The sequence below is a fragment of the Hordeum vulgare genome, chromosome 3H, assembly GCF_904849725.1.
Source record: "Hordeum vulgare subsp. vulgare chromosome 3H, MorexV3_pseudomolecules_assembly, whole genome shotgun sequence".
NCBI classification, from domain to species: Eukaryota; Viridiplantae; Streptophyta; class Magnoliopsida; order Poales; family Poaceae; genus Hordeum; species Hordeum vulgare.
The window spans coordinates 6,166,688-6,187,214 of record NC_058520.1 but is presented as its reverse complement, the minus strand read 5'-3'; the positions used below and the strand labels follow the sequence as shown (position 1 = coordinate 6,187,214).

Sequence of the window (20,527 nt, the reverse complement as noted above, 5' to 3'; positions counted from 1 at the left end):
TGTGCCATTGTTGTTTCTATTAGATGGCAAGGTACCTCTCGTAAGCCCTTGAAGAGGATGGCGAGCCGTTCGCCGACTTTAAGAGCGGCAGAATGGCACCGGTGTCGCAAAGCCTACTCGGCAAGCCCGATCCTACCCCTACGTGATAGTGTGTGCTCACTTGCAGAACAATTTTCTTCTCCCAGGATGACAAAATCTTCAGAAAATGAATTGATCTTTGCAAGGTGAAAGATTTAGCTTATTGGTGTTTTTTTGCTCCATGCATTTCGTCCTATTTTCAAAGAAAGCTCTAAAACATCCAACAAAATAAATTGCTATCCTCACTTTTAGTAACAAAGCAAAAGAGCTCAATGCATAGCTTCGTATTCACAAACTTTATTCATTCCCAATATATCCAACCGATTCACATGTACAAGTCAAAATAAAGATATATATATTTTTGCATCAAATAAAGAAAATGAACAATTCATCTGTTTTTTTTTTTGCATGGTATGAACAATTCATCTTTCTTTTTTTGTTCACGACACCAAATATTGACCGATTCCTGCAACCGCTGTACACAACCTTTCACGTTGATACTTAGACCCCTATCCATCGTTTACATATACATGAAAAGAATATAATTAAAAAGCCCATACTAAAAGCCCACTAGCGTTCAGATCTAGATCAATCTTGTCTCCTGAAACAGCTAAACTACCTTCTCTCATCATGATTAGTTTCAACGTGGGTCAGATTAGCCGCCGTCCATCTGCCTCTGATATCTGAAACAACTGAACTACCTTCTCTCATCGTGATTAGTTTCAACGTGGGTAAGATTAGCCACCGCCGCCGCCGCCGCCGCCCACCATCTGCCTCTGATCTCCCTGCACTGCCACCATCTTCCTCTGATCTCCCTGCACTGCCACTCACGATCTGATTCGAATGACGAGTCAGCGATGCAACCTACTTCATTGCTTTAGCCAACGAACTAGCAGGTAATGTCTGTCAATTCTTATCTCTTACCATTGTCGAAATTATACATCAGATTTTAGTTGTTCCGTTTGACTGAACTTTAGGCATGGCTACGGAATATAGCATGTCACTATTGAGTTCCAATGATGAATTAGCACAAGATACACTAAAAACAAGATTACTCTACTCTGAAAGTTGAGATGCTAGAAAGCGTCACCGAAATAGTAGAACTTGTTGAAATATATGTTCCAGGGACAATACTTTAGTTACTTGAACATCTTTCAAAGGGAAATACAACTTTTCTCAACTGATATGATACAGGGACAATTACTTAAAGCATATAGCTTTTCTGCAATGCCGTGATCCAGTATTTGCCATACCTGTGAAAGGCAATATATAGACAAACATAAATTGAGTATGCTGCCCTAAACTGCAACATGCAAAGTGAAGTACAACCAATGTCCAATTCATGGCTAGACATCAAATCTTACAACAATTTAACTTCCACAAATAAAACTATATCTATTGTTTCTTTCTACATACCATTACTTAAAATGAAATTGAGACTACATAAAAGTTAAATAAAGAACAATGGGTGGTATGAAGTTCACTGTTTTGAAGCTGCCTGTTTTGAGGAAAGATGTAGAACAAGCAGTATGATGATAGATAAGAATAATTGAATACAAAGGTTGAGTCAATGGAAAACCATACAGAGATATTTCATTGAAACAAGGAACTAAAACCACGTCAAGTATTTCCAAACGGAGGGAGTATGTTTTAGCTTCTTCTTTATTCGCCAATAATGTTTGTTCACTGAATAGATATGGAATAAGTGATATTTTGGCTATTCCATTTCAGCTTTTGCATTAAATGATGGATAGGAGCTGGATGAGTAAACTAAGAACCAGTGCAGAGTACAAACATGGTGTTGAGCAGTTCCTTTCTTTTGCATTCCATGATGTAAGAGATGGTTGCAAGATTATGTGTCCATGTGTAAATTGCGCAAACAAGAGGATGCAAACTTACGATGAAGTAAAAACCCATTTGAGATGCCATGGCATCCTACAAGGATATACAACATGGATCTGCCATGGAGAGCAATTTCATTCATGTGAAGATGTATTTGAAGATGTGTTGCATACCTCAAACGATGCATCTATTTCAGATATCCATGCGTATGTTCCAAGACAAGGTGACTCTAGAAGACTAGATGACACACGAGGGCTCCTTAATGCTGTTTTCAACATGCCAGATTATGATTCACTGGATAGCATATCAGATGATGATAAAGTTGTGCTCTCCAATGAAGAAGGAAATTTTCCAGCTTTATATGATGAGCAACTTGAGGCCCCTAATAGAATGGCTACGTCACCAGCAGAAGAGAATGTTGCCACTGAAGGTCAAGATGGGAGCAAAAAAGAAGAAACATTTTTAAGCTTCTTGAAGGACACAGACTCAAACTTGTACGAGGGATGTCAAAATTTTTCAAAGCTATCCTTCTTAGTCAGGTTATTTCACTTGAAGGTTTTACATGGGTGGACTCAAGCATCATTCAAATCGGTACTTGATTTATTATCTGATGCTTTTCCTGAAGATGCAAGTCTACCAAAGAACTACCATGAAGCAAAGAAAAGCATTCATGCTTTGGGTCTTAGCTACCAGAAAATTCATGCATGTCCAAGAGATTGCATGCTCTATTGGGGTGAGAGGGCTAACCAACAGTATTGCCATGTCTGTAAAAGCTCCCGATGGGCTGATAGAGACAATGATGATACCGAAACAAATTCAAGGCATAAGAAAAAGCCTGCGAAGGTATTGCGCTACTTTCCACTGATACCTAGGCTGCAGAGGTTGTATGCCACTAATAAAACATCAAATGATAAGAGGTGGCATGAAGAGGGTCGTACAAAAGATGGATTGGTGCGCCATCCAGCAGATGCAGAAGCATGGAAAGATTTGGATGCTCGTTATCCTGACTTTGCCAAGGATTGTCGCAACATACGTCTTGGCATTGTTAGTGATGGGTTCAATCCGTTCAAAAACATGAGCTCAAAGCATAGTACTTGGCCAGTGATGCTTATTCCTTACAACCTACCTCCCTGGATTTGCATGAAAGACACATCTTTAATTTTATCAATGATCATACCAGGAACCAGTGGTCCAGGGAATGATATAGATGTCTATTTGCAGCCATTAGTTGAAGAGCTCTTGCAACTATGGAAAGGTGTGGACACATTTGATTGTACTACTAAAAAAAAGTTTCGCCTCCAGGCTACATTGCTATGGACACTTAATGATTTCCCTGCATTAGCATACTTATATGGTTGGAGTACAAAGGGGAGATATGCATGTCCATCTTGTGGGGATTCTACAAGATCAGTTTACCTAAAGAAAGGGAAGACATTTTCTTATATGGGCCATCGTCGATGGTTGCCACAAGGCCACTCCTATCACCGGCAAAAGAAGAAGTTTGATGGAACTGTTGAGAATGAACTTGCACCAAAAACTATGAGTGGGAGTTCAGTGTTGAAAATGTTGGAAGGAAGGGTGTTTGTGTATGGAAAAAAAGATGACCCGTCGAAGAAAGGACGTACTGGAAAGAAAGTAAAATCTAAGGCCAAAGGGAAAAGCAATACGGGTAAAAGCAAAAGAAAAAGAGAAACATGCAAGAGAAAGTTAACTGGAGGCTCAACTAAGAACAAAAAGGAGCCAAAGGAGTGGCTGAAGAAGAAATCAATATTCTTTTCCTTGCCATACTGGGAGCACAACTTGTTGCGGCACAATCTCGATGTGATGCACATAGAAAAAAATGTTTGTGATAATTTAATAGGGACACTACTAAATATTGATTCTAAGTCGAAAGGTAATCGAAATGCTCGACTTGATCTGGTAGATATGGGAATTGGAGTTGCACTCCATCCCGATGAAGATGACAAAGGTAAAGAACAGCTGCCACTTGCACCCTTTAATATGACAAAGGAACAAAAGGAGGTTCTCTGCTCAATTATTCAAAAACTTAGAACACCCGACGGTTATGCATCATTCTTATCAAGATGTGTCGATATGAAGGACCTTACAATAAAGGGCATGAAAAGTCATGATTGTCATGTTCTTATTGAGGATATTCTTCCAGCCGCACTGCGCTCGTGTCATCCAAGCAAAGATGTTATGAACATTGTTTGTGAGTTAGCTGATTTCTTCAAGAATTTGTGCTCTAAGGTATTAAGTGTCGCCGAGCTTGACAAACTACAAAATAGAATTGTCTAGACACTTTGCAATATGGAAAGAATATTCATTCCCTCATTTTTTACCATCATGGTACATTTAATGGTGCACTTAGTGGATGAAGTTAAGCTTGGGGGACCAGTACATTATAGGTGGATGTATCCTATAGAAAGGCAAGTAATCTACTATTTTGTACTTTGTATCTTGTTGAGTTCATGATTCTATCTTACAGATTGTGTACAATTTATGTTCAGGTACTTTGTTCGACTTAAGGCATTTGTGCGCAATCGAGCTCATCCAGAAGGATCTATGGCAGAAGAATACATTGCTGATGAATGTATGACGTTTTGTTCAAGATTTATAGATGGACCAACTAGGTTTACAAGACCGGAGAGAAACCCAAATCCATCAGACGAGATACAAGATTCTTATATGTTTGAGAGTGCCGGTGAACCTGTAGGAAAAATTGACAGTGTGTATCAGTTTAATGATCACTCGCTTGTTCAAGCACATCGCTATGTTCTGCGACATTGTGATGAACTCGCCAACCTTCGAAGGTGCGCGAGAATAATCAACTACTCCCTCTGATCCTTATTAATTGATGCACATCTAGTACAACTTTGTACTGAAGTTGTAGTAAGTGTGCGTCAATTAATTTAGATCAGAGGGAGTATATATTTTTTACTTTGCACTTGAGTAATGCTAAATAGTTATTTTTTATAAAAATTACACTAATAGTAATCCTTCTTACTTATATAGAGAATTCCTGGACATGGAGAAAAGTAAAGAAGAAGTTGCACGAGATCTGACGTCACATGATGAGGAGCAGTTTATCAATGAACACTTTGCTGATTGGTTGGAGCAAAAGGTACATCACAATTAACTTAGCATCACAAATTTTATTGTTCTATGGGTAAAATATTGTTGTGTTATAGGTGCTATTCGATGACGGACCTAATTTAAGCAAGAAGGTATGCGCACTAGCTAGAAAGCCAAACAAGTCTGGGCTGCGGTATAGTGGTTTTGTAATCAATGGGTGTCGGTTCCACACTATTAGTCGTGAGGAAGGACGCAAGACACAAAACAGTGGTGTGGTAATCAGGTCAGATAAGGGCATTAACTACTATGGCAGATTGTCTGATATAATAGAGATATCATACGAAGACCAATACAAGGTTGTTCTCTTCAAATGTGAGTGGTATGACGTACACCACCGTGCAGGTCTGCAAACAGATGAATTTGGATTCACTCTTGTAAACTTTTCTCGAATGATGCACACAGGAGAAGAACTAGAAGATGAACCATTTGTTTTTTCTTCTCAAGCTGAACAAATATTTTACGTAGAAGATGGAAAAACTGAAGAATGGCATGTGGTGAGGCAATTCAGGCCAAGAGATCTATTTGACACGGGTACGGAATCATCTTTGAATAATGCAGTTTAGAAGTGTCGGATGTAGATGGAAATAAGATCCCGAACCATATTGACATTTACTGTGAAATTAATGTTTTATTTACTTATATTGCCTTATTTGAAGTTTTTGTACACAGACAAAACATTTTTTTATCCATTGGAAGTTATCTATATTGAAATGGCTTACCCCAACAATTGTTGTTGGCTGGAAAGCTACCATGCTTTTAAGTATATAGTTTCACCATTCGATATCCCTACCTGCATGAACACACAATTGACAATCAGTGTCATACTTTTATTATGAGTACTGAAAATGAACATTGTGATAGTAAGGTAATAGGGGCCTAGTATAAGTACCTGTACACCACACTTCTCCTTTGTCTGTATGAGCAAAGGCTGTGTTAATTAAAACGCGCTTCAAATTATAACTTCGTCCATGGCCTATTATGCATTCATACATAATCCGAATTGTTCAAACTCCCTGCTCAAATAATCCAACCTCAAAATGCAAAGAATGATCAAACATTTACCTGTGCCGAATCATCATCCTCACATTGGACCACCAGCCCGACATGTCCGTCGTGAGGCTGGGCGGCAATCCTGCCGGATGACCTCGAGGGGCAGCTCTCCTGCCGGATGACCTCGAGGAGCAGCTCTCCCCCGCAGATCCTATGCTGGGCCGACGAGGGAAACTCCGGGACGGCCAGCGTCGAGGGGTGTCGGACCTGGGGATGAGCTCGAGGAGAAGGCAAGCAGCACTCCCCGAGAAGAAACTATGCGCCTCGACCAATGGCGCAGCCGGCAGCTCGTTCGTTTCCCAGGCTATGGGGACCCGACACCGGCTCCGCTGTGGGGATGTCCACTGGCTCCACCCCAGGAAGCTCGTACTACGCCGGTTGGGGAGGAAGACAGATCGGTGAGGTGGTGGTGCACGTGGGGAATTTTGTTTTGGGCAGGTCGATTTGGGTGAGATTGGTCAGGGCGGCGGTTAAATGCTCGCGTTTCCATTTTTTTTCATTTACTCTGTTTCACTTTTTCATTTATACTCTTTCACCACTATTTTTCTCTTGTACATTAGGTACATATTTTTGAACACAACACAAGGACTCGTACATACCTGATCAAACGGGTCCGACACGGATTCAAAATAAAAAACGCAAACATGTTTAAATTTAGGAAAACACTTCAAATAAACCGGATGATTTTTCGCAGAGATCATCCATGTCGCCTGGGCGACACGTGACCTGATGGGACCATGCATCACCCCCTCTTTCTCCCAGAACCACTCGTTTCTTATCCTTACCCCTCTCTCTCTGTTTGACTGTCGGTCTGTTGCCATCTGCTAGCTCTCTCCTTCTCTAACCTCACCGCCCATATCTCTCCCATCACCACACTTGCGAGACGGCACAGCCTGCTGTCGCAGTACAGCCCCGACGAGGCAACGAGGTCCTTGAGGTTTGCCGCAAATCCATTGAAGCACGACCGCTTCCATTGTCATCTCGCGCTGCATCACAAATACTGCCATGGCCACTGCCTGTTGTGTCGCAGCATCCGCCGTCATCGTCGGTGCTGGGCTTCTATTGAGCGTCACCGTGGAGTCATTCGAGGTTTGTCATGGTTGCAATGGAGTTTTGTCGGAGCTTCAATGGAGCGCTGCCGGGATCGTTGGAGTTTGTCACGGCTGCAATGAAGCTGTCACCGGAGCTGCAATGGATCGATGTTGCTGTCGTCGATGCTGCATACGATGACGGCGGCGCTGCAATAGAGCAGGTTTCTGCTGTCGGCGCTGCATACGAGGATGGCGGCGCTGCTGCCGCCGGCGCTGCATACGAGGACGGCGGCGCTGCAATGGAGTGGACGCTGCTGCCGCCGACGCTTCATACGAGGACGACGTCGCTGCAAATGAGCGGACGCTTCTGCTGGGGTATCGACAACCTATGACCCGTTCGACGATGCGTTTATGGCTATCGGGCGCCGGTATTCAAGGGCACATGCTTGAAGACTTGTCGGATATCAAAGATAAGGGTATTGCCAGCTTCGGTAAGGGAGCAACTACATCGGCGTGTCATCACCTCGTCTTAACAACAGTAGTGATCGCTCAACGATTTAGCAATCTTGATTTTTTTATTATGTGTGTGGTGACTTATACTTCACGTAAACCTTTATAAATGATTCATATATTTTTTTATCCTAAAAAACATTTTTTCGAAAAAGAATTTTGCCACCATTCTTAATTCCACATATAATATTTTTATATCCAATTCACATATAATCTTAAAGGGGGCTGCTTGGTGGTGGCGCGTGTCCGACGACATTAGTGGTGGGATGCAGCGAGGATGCTTGGTGGTGGCGCGACGCGGGTGCTTTCCGGTGCCTGCGGTGGCACAGTGGGGGTGCTTGGGAGGAGCATGAGTGATGGCGCGACGCGGGTGCTTGCCGGTGTCAGCGGTGGCGCACTGTGGGTGCTTGGGGGCCATCTCATTAAAATCTGATGCAACGACCATTTTGCTGTTATTGATTATACTCCCCCCGTTTTTAAATATAAATTTATTTAGAAATTTTACTATGGACTACATATAAATCTTTGTTGTAAAAAAAGGACCATACGCGACTGCTAGATGCGGACCCTAGCTCAAACGGTTGTTAGGTGGGTCATCAAACGGCTGCCCAGGTGACGAATTAATTTTAGAAATCAACTGACGGATGCTAGCGTTTTCGTATTTTATTTCGTATATAGTTTATTATAAAATCTTTAAAAATCTATATCTAGAAACGGAGGATATTTTTTATTAAACGTGAAGATACAAAATAATTCAATTAAGCGAAAAAGGGTTGGTCGCACTCGGCCATCCACGCCTGACACGCTCATTCATCCGTAAATATCTCATCTATAGTGCCAAAAAACAATTCCCATCTCATGCACCGAACATACTAGACATCGGCACCGCCCATGACTCCTGTCACCGCCCATCTCCACCAATCGCTCCATCTATCTCCCAGCTCCAATCGCTCCATCGATCTCGCGCCGTTCTCCCAGTTGGTGCCCCTACCCGCACCGTTCTCGCGCAGTCGCGCTGCCTCGATCGAGGGCACGCCCGGTGCTCCACCTCTACGCCAAGCTGCCGCCAGGGGCCGACGCGGGGCAGGCTCGGCTGCTTGTCCACGACCGTCAGGCGAGTCCACACTCCACAGCTATGGAGGGCCTTTGCAGCGAGACTAGTTGCTGCCAGCGACGCCGTTGTCCAGGGAACACCGCTACCAAAGCCTGAAGATCATGGTGCCGTCGCCGCCGGTTGTGCTGGAAACTCGACTATGCGACGAGGTATCTGAACTGGACTGCTTCTGTCCAAAACGGCTGTCACCTGTCAGCCCAGCCACACGTAAGTGCTTCTCCCCTCTGTGTATTTATTTACAGATCCGAAGAACAAGCTCCACTTTCCTCCTCTCCCACCACGGCAGCCAACAACTCACATCCATAACCTCCCCTCCACGGCTCCACTCTTCATATGGCGCCAAAATCGACCAAGTTATTGGTTTCCCTCGTTGGCTGCACGACCCACTAACGACGTGCTACGCATAGTTAGCACCCAACATTATTCCTCTGTAACTTCCAAGTCGTCCCCTCGCCGGCCACAATTCATCTAGCACCGGTGGAGAGCAGAGCACACCAATTCATCTAGCACTGGTGCTGCAGGGATGCCCACGTCACCAATCCCATCTTCATTGACGGACCCTCTAGATTGACTACTACAATATCTCCACTCTTGCATCTGTTGGAGAATATCCCCCAAATCTATTTCTTCGGGTTAAATCATCTTCCACGACCCCCTGGGATACCACTTTTAAATGTTTTAGGGAGATGTCTGTTGATTTCTCAACCTTTGATTTGACTAACTCTACTTTCGACAGGGATCTGCTCATACTGGTCCAGCGTCACCCCTGCTGAAGTTCTAATTGCAATTCATGATATTAATCCAGAAAAGGACAAAGTTCCTCTAAAGAATGTAATTTTGTTTCCTATTCTTTCTTTCAATGTTGTCTCATGATATTCAACATCTCTCGAGCATATTCTCGCGTGCACAGATAAACAAAGCACCCTTTTCAGTACCTTGTGTACTTCCTGACTTTCTAGAATCAATTCAGTTCTCGAGTTAACTATGTTTTATTAGACATATCGTGTGAATGCCTAGATTTTGCACTCAAATACATACACATGCATGTGTGATGGTGTGATGCTGTGACATAAGTTTATTTGTTGTCCTGCGGTTTAATCGATCTCTGATGGAAATGAACATATGTTCAGGTCATAGATGCTTGTACTGGTTGCTTTGAGCAGCACAAGGTTGCTCAGCAAGTTCTAGAATTTGTCCGTAGGAAGCTGCATGTCCACAGTAATACATGTGGCTTCAAGTTCCACCAATCATTTCGATTATATGTGACTTGTTTGTTGTTCTTGAACAAAGGAAAGAGCTGCTTTTCTCAACAACAGTACTGGAGTTTGATTGTTGATTTACATGTTTTGCCTAATGATTGTTTACATGGGCATTGACTAATTGTTTTCTCCCATGAATGGACCATGAATATTCCTACATTGTAATCTTAGTCCATCAAAATAATTGATAATTGAATATATGGTCTTGACAGGATGGGAGATGTCATGTGGGAATTGAAACTGTATATGAAGGATGCTTCATCTAGTGAGAAGGTTGTTACGAGAACAATGAAGAGATGTGAAATATGCTACTACAACATTGTTAATCTCATTGAGGAATATGGATACTTTGCAATGGACTATATTTACATAAAGAGCTATGCCCATGGCCAATCAGGAATGGTTGAACTTCAACCTGAAAGTGATGTTCTTAGGATACTGTGTGAACGTGAAGCTGACAGGAAGCTGAGCTTGTATGTCGCAAAGTATAGTCTTGGTTTAAACACCAGGGTAGATCGAGGAGATAGTGAGAGAAGCAATGTTATGGAGATGTCACATCGAAATGACCATGAAGAAGAGAGGGTTGAATTAAATGCTGAGTTAGAAGCTATGAAAAGGGGACAGGGGGGGGGGCGTGCTGTGAGCTTGGTATGGTATCTTCTTTCTTGGATAGTTCCTTCAGAGTGACATCACAAGTGCATAATATATTGTTATAACATCTTTTCCATATGCACATTTCACTTTTATACCTGTGCCTACATGTTAATCATATTATATACAAAATGTAATAATAAGTTCAAAAACTTACCTAGTGTCCTATATTCTTATATATCCGTAAAGCATGTTGGATTTTTTTTTAATGATTGATAATGCCAAAGTAGCAAATAGTTTGAACAATTATTCACGAAGACTAAGTTATTATACTTTATTGCTTGACTCTCTAACTGCCTTCATAGAAAACCCCAAGATCTATGAGACCGCAAGACATGAGACATGAATTTGAAGATGAAGATTACGTGCCCCAGGATGATGGGAATATGGAATTCACACAAACTGAAGAGGAAGACGAGGAGAATATAGACGATAATCTAGAACTCTCAGAAAATGAGGAGCAAGATGGGAACTTGCAGGATTCTATACACCTTACTGATAGTACACTTCCTGACATTCCTCAAAAACCAATAAAATTAATTTGTAGGTTCTTATTTCCTATGGCATATTTTCATTTGTTTTTGGTCAGCAAGTGCTTGCATAAAATCCTTGAGCATGCAGGGCCCAATGGACTTGTGAGAGAGGTGGTGGGGCGCTTCCAAGTACCAAATTTAATGCGCGTGAAGGATGTAAAGGCAATTGTGGAGACAGATAAAAATGGTGTTCCCAACCAAAGGTCGGGTGGACTTCTTGGTTCGTTCTTAGGGGATTTGGCAAAGAAATCCTCGTATGGTCCATTAAACATTGCAAGATGGGACAACAAGTTATTTCGTAGACCCAAGGAATTACTCATCGAATATGTCAAGGTACAACTTAGCTGAAATAATGTTTCGTTTAAATTGAGTGTATTCATACTAATTCACGTATGTGTTAGACAAAATTTGTATACCCCGAGCAAACAGCAGATCGTACACGATACTGGATCTTGAAGGTTGTCAACAAACGGTGGAGAGCTTACAAGTCCTTCTTGCGGAACAAGTATTATAATCCAAAAGAGAGGTTACTCGAGGAAATCAAGAAAGATGTGCCTCCTGGTGTCAATGAACACCAATGGATTGGACTACTTGGGATTTGGTGCTAGGAACAACACTTAGTTACGCATATGTTTTCCTTGTATCCATGTAAATAAAACAAACTTTGATTTGTATTATCCCTGAGTGATTTTGTTTTCAGAAAACATGTATGAGGAACTCTGAATCTGCAAAACAACAAAAACATCCACATACCACAGGAAGGAAAAGTCATCCAAGACTAAGAAAGGAGATGGTTATATCTTATTTTCTTAGCATTTTATTAGGTCAATCTTTTTCAAATAGTAAGATTTATTTTATTGTGCAGGAAGACAAGATGAAACAACCAGTTAGCAAAATTGATCTGTGGGATGAAGCTCATAAGAAAAAGGATGGAAGTTATGCAAATAAGAATGTGCAACAACTGATGGTATTCTTATCTTTTTCATTTGATAATATTAGCCATCTAATTTAGTATACCAATCAATGGTTGATTTTTTTATTGAAGGATAAAGCCCATCTCAACTTAAAACTACTTAAGAAAAGGAAAAGGGGGAACATTTCAGCAAGAGATCTTTACAAAGTTTTTGATGATGTAATTGCTAAAAAGTTGACAGTTGGTGGTTATTATGATGAGTCATATTGGGGAAATACTAGGGCTTACAAAGGTTCAACTTCGGGTGGACAATCAGCAAGGGATGCAAGGCATGAAGAGGAACTTACATCTATGAAAAGCGATTTGAAGTTTTATATTGAACTTTCACGGAGAATGTGTGCTTTAATGGCAAAGAAATTTCTAGATGAAAATGTTGGTCTGGTGAACAATGGAGTGATTACTAAAAATGATGTCAGTACCCCGATATACCACTCTTTTTATCCATTTACTTCACTTATTTTGGCTATGTAAAAATTTCTTTGTCCTTTCATAGGATAATACTCCTACTAAAGTTTGTAGTGGTGTTACCTCGTACAAGGTTGACAACATTGAGAAATCCATGGACAACATTGCATCATCAGAAAATGATCCAAAGGTTTCATCATAGATGTTTTCTTTAAAATGTCTATATACAATTAGTAAATGCATACCTAATTTTTTTTATTACATCTATCATCTAAGGTATTGATAGTTATTCATGCCCCTTTAGCATGTACAAGGTTGAATAGTATGTACAAGACTAAAGTTTGGCTAATTGTAATTTGTAGCTTGATGTGCTAAATTATTGTTTATATCCTGAAACTTTGTCTTAAGTATAGTTAGCAGATTCTACATATGATACCATGACGAAAGAGCATCACGTGAACTCATCTTCACCACACCAAGAACAAATTATGAAGGTGTGGTCACGAAGTCCATCTATATTTTCTCCAATTTCATTCAGTCTAGCATGGTTATTTTGAGTTTTTGACTTGTCTACTGCACCTTGCTAATGTATGCATGAACCATTTTCCACCATTGCTTGGTCTTCTACAGGCATCTAAAGAGAAGGAATTGCCAAATCAACAAGGTTTACAACAGGTATATGTGTCCTTAGATTATGGTTACTTGAGATGCTTTCTATATAATGGATACGATTATTTAGTTTGTAAAGAGGAATAGTGTCCTAATTGTTTTTTGCTTTGAATTATTCGGTTATCTTTCTTGTAGATTAATAGTCTAGAAAGAGACAATGGTTTCATCGTGTATAAGGTTGAAAATGTTGTGGAATCCCGCGATAATGTTCAAACTGAACAAAATTGTACAAAGGTTATATTGCTGTTTCTCATCTCTTTATTAAGGTTTTATGCAATTGCATGTCTTAACTAATTATAGCATGTCTTTTCATTTATGGTCTGGTTGGTATTCAATTCATTTGTCTGCCATTCTTTACATGATCTTATATGTAGATTATTCTGCTCATCTGGCATATATGATTGCAAGTTTGGTCCACTCCACCTCATGCACTATAATAGTTATTATGCACAATTTAAATTTCTTTAACTAAATTTGCAGCGAGCACCTGTTGCACATGCTAAAGATAAGGGACATTGTGTGAAATCATCTTCAACACACCATGAGAGATTTGAAGAGGTTCTTTCCAAACATACATGTAACTCTTTATTTCTTTGTCACCATGATGCTAATCACTTGCATTATTTCATTTTGCTTGATCTTTTATAGGCATCCAAAACAAAGGAATTACCGAAAGCTTCACAAAAGGTACACAAGTCTTATTTTTAGATATTCATCATAGTTGTTAGGTGTAGGCTGTGTTTGACAACAAAGTACTATAAATACCTAAGTGTGGAAAAACTATATGGTTTTGACATGTTGGTATAAGATACCACGGTTTTAATAGATCAAAGGATTTTGTAGTACCAATAATGCAGAGGATCTGTTTGGCACCTCCATGTGCAGCGATGAAAAATTGCTCGCATGCAAACTTTTGTAGCTATATAGCTGCATACACAAAGAAACTATCTAGGCACTGAATGCAAACTGCATATAGTCGCTAGTTAGACACATGCACGAAAAGCAACCATGCATAAGCTAAACGGCCATGCAAACTAGCTAGCTAGCTGCTTGAATGAACAATGACCATGCACAAAGATGCGGGGTCTTGCGAGTAATTAGCAAAGTAGATATGCATGAATGACCGTGTATAAGGATCAGGGCTCTTGCGAAGAGTACTCCTCTTGCGAATAATTAGTGAAGAAGATCTGGACGGGCGACCAACTCGCTTTCTTTCTGATGCTGTTTAAAAAAGAGGTCAAGAGTTCGTTCTATTAGACAGAGAAAATACCACATTTTTAGAAAAAATGTGGTATTAATACTACTATTTGCTTGAGTAGCCAAATAGCCTACAATAATCAAAATCATGGTATTTAGAAAAACTATGGTATTGTCGGAATACTTAGAAAATACTTTGCTATCAAACATAGCCGTAATTGTTTCATTTATTTCACAGAAAAATGGATCTGTTTTTTTGCTCTCAATGAACTCAAGAAATCGACGTATGGCGGTTCCTAAAGGAATAATACATAGTAAAGACAATGCATATATCATTGGAGGGGATATGCTTGGCTGTGTGTTTTACGGAATTATGGTTCAAGAAGTTAGTCATCTTGGGAGTGAAAGATTACCACGGCCCTATGGAAATTTTCAAACTGTGGAAGATGCTATTGGTCATTGTATTGCTTGGCCGCGTACTCATGTAAGTTTTAATGATACATTCTTATTATTGTTTACATAAAAAATCAGATGGTTGGTTGCAAAGTTATTAAAGTATATGTGTACTAGTTGTCACATTTTTTACTGCTACCCTTCCAGGTTAAAAAGCTTAAAGAAAACTGAGCCAACTACCCCTCTCTCAGTTTGAGGATCCTATAGAGGTAATTTTATTTATTTCAAGTTTCTTAATAATGAAACTGGTATATTATATATAACAGTAAATGATGGACATAAACAAATCAAATAACTTCCTTATTAGATTCAGTAAGCATTAATGTCACAAGAACTTGTATGCTAGTAAATTGTATATATACATGCTGTGTTGTTCTTGACCAGTATTAATGTCAAAAGACAACTATACATTGACTAGCATATGAATTGTGGTCCATTCAAGTTGTCTTTTGATAGTTCAGATACAAACCTTTTTTTCTAACTAGTATTAGTATTCTCAGCCATTAACATCACATGACAAAATTCATTCACATTGTTAAATTTGATATGTATGTACCATAAACTTTGTTTGCTTGACTCACTTTTCCAATCCAGGTATAGGTTACTAGGAGATACTATACAAGTGCATAACTGGAAGTGTGTTAGGACTCTAGTTTTTTTTTCTTTTTAAATTTTTGGATAACAGAACTTGAAATTCATTAACTAGAATACATAATTAATAGCCTCACTGTTTTGTTTCAGTATTATAGTCAATGAAGGACAAGGACAATCTCACGAAGTTGTTGTATTTGGGAAAAGTCGAGGCTAGTCCATGTGTGTTGGAAAACGTGCAACCTCACGTGCATATCAAGCAATGGAGAGCTTGTTTAGTTGTATCTTATCATTTATGTAAACTTGAACTGTTAGTATAATTTCTAGTTATTGGTATTTGTATTTGCATCAGAATTAGACATTGTTCTACTAAGCACTCGCCTGAAAGATCATTCCATATTTTCTCTACCTTTTTCCATTAAGCTTATTTATCATTTTAATCTGGAATGAAATGAGTTGCATCTGGAAATATTCTTGCTTTGTTTTGAGAGAGTGAACATACATTTTTACCTTCATGTCTGAAAAATAAAGAAAATTTCTCGACCAATGACTTCTGCTAGATTTTTGAAGGCATCGAATAATGTCTATTTGGGAGCCTTAAATACTTTGTAAATGCCTCTATAAATGTCCCTACTTTCTGTAGAAGCCATTGGCTAATGCGTACATTGAGATGGCTGAGAATGCCTCTATAAATGCCTTTATTAGTTTTAATAGGCGTTGATTCATGTCGATAAGGAATGCCACTATGCCTTTTTAAAGGCATAATACTTTGTCCCTATGAAGTTGTCTCTATGGGTTGAGACATTATGTAGTGACTTAATAGAATGCCTTTACAAATATATAGATATACATTTGAGGTGACTCTTTGAGATGTCTCTATCTGTTGATACGTTAACTTATGCCTTTACGGAGTGACTTTATATCATGTAGAGTCACTTTGACATAATGACTCTAAATCGTAAAGACACTGTACATATAGGCATCTGATGAGGCACTATAGTAAGTGTATCTATAGGTATGTAGATACATTACTTAGTGTCTCTAGAAACCCATGATAATGTCTCTACAGTCTGTATCTCTTGTAGTGCTTGGGGTTCCCGAAACGTTCGGATTGCATCGGGACCCAAAATCAATGACTAATAGGATAGAAAACTGGGCGCAGTAGGCCACAACTATGAGTTTTGACGAGTTCCACGTAGCTGGACCCCGAGGTTCCGGAAACGTTCGGATCACAATGCGACCCAAAAGCAATGACTAATAGCATACAAAACTGGCTGGCATAGGCCAAAACTGCGATTTTAACGAGTTCCCCGTAACCGGACCCAAGGGTTCCCGAAACATTCGGATCACATCGGGACCCAAAATCAATGACTAATAGCTTACAAAACTGATCGAAATCGGCCCAAACTACGAGTTCCCATAACCGGACCACGAGGTTGACCCAAAATCTATGACTAATAGCATACAAAACTGGCCGGTATAGGCCAAAGCTGCGAGTTTTTATGAGTTCCCCGTAACCGGACTCAAGGGTTCTCAAAACATTTGGATCACATCGGGACCCAAAATCAGTTACTAATAGCATAGAAAACTTTCCGGAATAGGACAAAACTGCGAGTTTTGACGAGTTACCCGTAACCGAACCCGAGGTTCTCGAAACGTTCGGATCACAGCGGAACCCAAAATTACTCACTAATAGCATACAAAACTGGCCGAAGTAGGCAAAAATTGTGATATTTGACAAGTACCCCGTAACTCCGGGGTTCTCGAAACGTTCAGATCGAAACAGGACCCAAAATCAGTGACTAATAGCATACAAAACTAGCCAGAATAGGCCAAAACTGCGAGTTTTGACGAGTTCTCCGTAATCGGACCCCGGGGTTCCCGAAGCGTTCGGATCGCAGGAGGACCCAAAATCAGTGACTAATAGCATACAAACCTGGCAAGAATAGGCCAAAACTGCGATTTTTGACGAGTTCCCCGTAACTGGACCTCGGGTGGGTTCCCAAAATGTTCGGATCGCAGCGGGATCCAAAATTAGTGACTAATAGCATACAAAACTGGCCAGAATAAGCCCAAACTGCGAGTTTTGACGAGTTCCACGTAACCGGACCCCGGGGTTCCCGAAACAATCGGATCGCAGCGGGACCCAAAACCAATGAGTAATAGCATACAAAACTAGCCACAATAGGCCAAAACTGCAATTTGTGACGAGTTCCGTGTAACCGGACCTCGGGGTTCCCGAAATGTTCGGATCACAGCGGGACCCAAATCCAGTTCCTAATAGCATACAGAATTGGCCGGAATAGGCCAAAACTATGAGTTTTGACGAGTTCCACGTAACGGGACCCCGGGGTTCCCGAAACGTTCGGATCGCAGCGGGACCCAAAATCAGTGACTAATAGCATACAAAACTGGCCAGAATAGACAAAAGCTGCGAGTTTTGACGAGTTCCCCGTAACCGGACCCCGGGGTTCCCGAAACGTTCGGATCGCAGCGGGACCCAAAATCAGTGAGTAATAGCATATAAAACTCGCTAGAATAGGCCAAAACTGCGAGTTTTGACGAGTTCTCCGTAACCAGACCCCGATGTTCCCGAAACATTTGGATCGCAGGAGGACCCAAAATGAGTGACTAATATCATACAAACCTCGCGAGAATAGGCCAAAACTGCTAGTTTTGACGAGTTCCCCGTAACCAGACCCCGGGGTTCCCGAAACATTCGGATCGCAGGACGACCCAATATCAGTGAGTAATAGCATACAAAACTCGCCAGAATAGGCCAAAACTGCGAGTTTTGACGAGTTCCCCATAACCGGACTCCACGGTTTCCGGAACATTCGGATCGCATCGGGACCCAAAATCAATGACTAATAGGATAGAAAACTAGCCGGAATAGGCCAAAACTTTGAGTTTTGACGAGTTCCCCGTAATCGGACCCCGAGGTTCCGGAAACGTTCGGATCAAAGCGGGACCCAAAATCAGTGACTAATAGCATACAAAACTGGCCAGAATAGGCCAAAACTGTGATTTTGACAAGTTCCACGTAACCGGACCCAAGGGTTCTCGAAACATTCAGATCACATCGGTACCCAAATCAATGACTAATAACATACAAAACTAGCCAGAATGGGCCAAAACTACGAGTTTTGATGAGTTCCCCGTAACCGGACCCCGAGGTTCCCGAAAAGTTCGAATCACATCGGGACCCAAAACTCGCCGGAGTAGGCCAAAACTGCGATTTTTGACGAGTTGCCGGTAACCGGACCACGGGGTTCCCAAAATGTTCGGATCACAGCGTGACCCAAAATCATTGACTAATAACATAGAAAACTGGGCAGGATAGGCCAAAACAGGGATTTTTTAGGAGTTCCACGTAACAGGACCACGGTGTTCCCGAAACGTTCGGATCGTAGCGGGACCCAAAATCAGTGAGTAATAGCATACAAAACTCGCGAGAATAGACCAAAATTGCGAGTTTTGACAAGTTCCTCATAAGCTGACCCCGGGGATCTCGAAACGTTCGGATCACAAAGGGTTCCAGAGTAATCCAGGAGTGGATCACTGGGCAGCGGTCAAGAATATCCTGAAGTACCTGAAAAGGACTAAGGAGATGTTTCTCATGTATGGAGGTGACGAAGAGCTCGCCGTAAAAGGTTACGTCGATGCAAGCTTTGACACAGATCCGGACGACTCTAAGTCGCAAACCGGATACGTATTTATTCTTAATGGGGGTGCAGTAAGCTGGTGCAGTTCCAAGCAAAGCGTCGTAGCAGATTCTACATGTGAAGCGGAGTACATGGCTGCCTCGGAGGCGGCCAAGGAGGGTGTCTGGATGAAGCAGTTCATGACAGATCTTGGAGTGGTGCCAAGTGCACTGGATCCAATAACCTTGTTCTGTGACAACACTGGTGCCATTGCCCTGGCAAAGGAACCAAGGTTTCACAAGAAGACCAGACACATCAAACGACGCTTCAACCTCATCCGCGACTACGTCGAGGAGGAGGACGTAAATATATGCAAAGTGCACACGGATCTGAATGTAGCAGACCCGCTGACTAAACCTCTTCCACGGCCAAAACATGATCGACACCAGAACTGTATGGGTGTTAGATTTATTACAATGTAATTCACATGGTGATGTGAGGGCTAGATTATTGACTCTAGTGCAAGTGGGAGACTGTTGGAATTATGCCCTAGAGGCAATAATAAATGTATAGTTATTATTATAATTCCTGTATCAAGATAATAGTTTATTATCCATGCTATAATTGTATTGAATGAAGACTCATTTACATGTGTGGATACATAGACAAAACACCGTCCCTAGCATGCCTCTAGTTGGCTGGCCAGTTGATCGATGATAGTCAGTGTCTTCTGATTATGAACAAGGTGTTGTTGCTTGATAGCTGGATCACGTCATTGGGAGAATCACGTGATGGAATAGACCCAAACTAATAGACGTAGCATGTTGATCGTGTCATTTTGTTGCTACTGTTTTCTGCGTGTCAAGTATTTATTCCTATGACCATGAGATCATATAACTCACTGACACCGGAGGAATGCTTTGTGTGTATCAAACGTCGCAACGTAACTGGGTGACTATAAAGATGCTCTACAGGTATCTCCGAAGGTGTTAGTTGAGTTAGTATGGATCAAGACTGGGATTTGTCACTCCGTGTGACGGAGAGGTATCTCGGGGCCCACTCGGTAATACAACATCACACACAAGCCTTGCAAGCAATGTAACTTAGTGTAAGTTGCGGGATCTTGTATTACGGAACGAGTAAAGAGACTTGCCGGTAAACGAGATTGAAATAGGTATGCGGATACTGACGATCGAATCTCGGGCAAGTAACATACCGAAGGACAAAGGGAATGACATACGGGATTATACGAATCCTTGGCACTGAGGTTCAAACGATAAGATCTTCGTAGAATATGTAGGATCCAATATGGGCATCCAGGTCCCGCTATTGGATATTGACCGAGGAGTCTCTCGGGTCATGTCTACATAGTTCTCGAACCCGCAAGGTCTG

General features: G+C 41.2%; 1 long non-coding RNA gene across 1 annotated transcript; it reads right to left on the bottom strand.

Moving 5' to 3' along the window:
* Positions 1-355: 355 nt before the first annotated feature.
* LOC123442425 lies at positions 356-6,548 on the bottom strand. The gene is made up of 5 exons (XR_006630466.1): positions 6,118-6,548; positions 5,945-6,028; positions 5,775-5,845; positions 1,003-1,331; positions 356-912 (listed from the first exon to the last, which is right to left on the bottom strand). It is a non-coding gene; the product is annotated as an uncharacterized LOC123442425 (long non-coding RNA).
* Between the last annotated feature and the right edge of the window lie 13,979 nt (positions 6,549-20,527).